This window comes from Triticum aestivum, chromosome 2A (genome assembly GCF_018294505.1).
Source record: "Triticum aestivum cultivar Chinese Spring chromosome 2A, IWGSC CS RefSeq v2.1, whole genome shotgun sequence".
Classification (NCBI taxonomy): Eukaryota; Viridiplantae; Streptophyta; class Magnoliopsida; order Poales; family Poaceae; genus Triticum; species Triticum aestivum.
The window spans coordinates 775,373,704-775,376,077 of NC_057797.1; positions in this window are offsets into that span (position 1 = coordinate 775,373,704).

Consider the following 2,374-nt stretch of genomic DNA (forward strand, 5'->3'; position numbering starts at 1 on the left):
AGGGAGGTGGAGGGGTCGGGGGAGGAGACCCTAGAGGAGGAGGCGGTGGGGGGAGAGCCCCTAGAGGAGGAGGCAGTGGGGGAAGAGCCCCTAGAGGAGGAGGAGGTGGGGGGAGAGGCAACCGGGGCAAAAAACTCCGGGCCGTGTCTGAAATAGGAGGGTCTTCTTCGATGCCCTCCTATACAGAGGCACCTTCTGAGTCTGAGGAGGAGGAGTATGTTCCTGATGGCGAGGAGGAGGAGGCCGAGGAGGAGGGTGAGGAGGAGGAGGAGGCCGAGGAGGAGGGTGAGGAGGAGGCCGAGGAGGGTGGAGGGGAGGTTGATCCCGCGTTGTGGGGTGACTTGCCACCGGGTTCTTCGGAGGGGTGGCTGCGTGGTAATGCCGGACTACCTACACCACCTTCTATCGAGGAGCACAAGTGGCTCATTGAACCTGTGGGGACAGAGTAAGTGCCTCTCAATCATATTTTCAACACATGACAACATTTTCTTATTGTACACATGGCAATCATTTGATTCTTTTGCAGAAACTGGATCCTTCACGGAAAGGGCCGTAAACCGAACGGCCTTATCACTGTCCTGTTGAAGGAGTTTTGGCCTGGCCTATTCTGCCCGCGGCCAGACAGGGACCCGCAGCAGCAGGTTTTGGCCACGAGCTGGGCCCACTACGAGGCTTGCAGCAACGCGGAGTACGGGACGACCGCTAAGGCCGTGATCACCAAATTTTGGGTAAGTTCTCTTCTGAATTACTTGTCTTCAGTTTCGTTCATAGTTTATCATTGAATCACTCAACTCATGCCTTGTTTGCTTCTGGTTTTTGCATGATTGCAGCAACTCTATAGAGTTCTTGACGAGCACAAGGCCAGAGCCGACGTGGTCTTGCTTGCGGCTGCGAAGAAGAAAGCTCGTCAGTTGCAGTACGAGGTGCGCTGGGTTGCCGTCTCGCAGTACTACCACTACTACCTGCACCAAAAGATGCCCAAAACTCAAGCGCAGAAGCAACGACTTACCTTGAGCAAGGAGCAGTTCATGATGGTAACTATTACTAACTTTTCATTGTTTCAAGCAGTCAACTATATGTTTCGTGATCACATGTCATGCTTCCAAAATTTGCATAGGTTGTTCCTCATTGGTGCTATGGAAGGCATGACGGATGGGCGAGTTTGGTGGATAGGTGGCTCGGCGCCGACGCAGAGTTTGCTGCCAAGAGCATCAAGGCCCGGGCTAACCGTGGAGACGACGGGACACACGGCCAAGGAAACAGAAACCACTGGGGCTTCAAGGCCATGAAGGTATATCTATGTGCATGATGCATTTTTGTTCTTCTTTACGTCATGTTCTTATGTATGGTTGACTTCTATTTGGCGTTGTAGGAGGACAAGTTGAAGAGGCCGCTCTCAGACATGGAGTCGTGGAAGCTGGCCCGCGAGCGGAGTCATCGCAAGGAGGGCGAGAGCCAGTACTACGGCAAGACCGAGGAGCACCTGGGGTCTTACATTCATCACTATCAGGAGTTGCATCCGGATGTTCCTGTTGCTGAGGTCGCCCAGTCTCAGATCGACGACACGGCAGTGGTGGCCATCCAGGGGAAGAAGAATGGCCGGTATCCGTGTTTCGATGGCTTAATCACTCCTTCGATCTCGTAGACACGGCTTCGGGCTAGCAACCCGAGCCAGTTAGAGAGTACGGGGCGTTCACAGACTCCCTTAGCCCGCCAGCATGCTGTAACTACTTCCTCCTTATCTTTTTCTATCTTGCATTCTCAGTTTATTTTCAGCATTGCTCACTTAGAAACAACCTAAATTATGTAGGCATATAAGGAGTTTGTCGAGCATAGGAATCTCGAGGTGCGGGAGTACTTGAAACGAGTGAAGGCAAACAATGATTACAACCGTCAGATGATGACGGTTAGTTTTGCCCTCTTAAAACCAACCTAAATTTTTGCACTTTCATTCCTTCTGATCTTCTACTTTGCTTGTTTAACTAACATTCAGGCTATGTTGGCGTCTTGGACTAACCGCACGGATCCACCACAAATGGGACCCCCACCACCACCTGCGGGAGAACCCCCACACGTGCCCACGTTCGATGAATGGGTGGCACTAGGCAGTGATGGTTCGGTTAGTACATTTGCCTAACTACTAGCAAACTAGTTCTCGTTCATGAAACACTATCATATCATATTTACCGTTAGAATCTTTTCTGAAACATGTAGGGGACCGGTGGCTCGACTCCTGCTCCGTCGACCCCAGTCACTCCAATCTGGCAGAGTGGTGGTGGTCGCGATGACGGTTTTGGCGGAGGTGGTGGTGGTCGTTTTGGCGGAGGTGGTGCTTTTGACGGAGGTGGTGGTGGTTATGGCGGAGGTGGTGCTT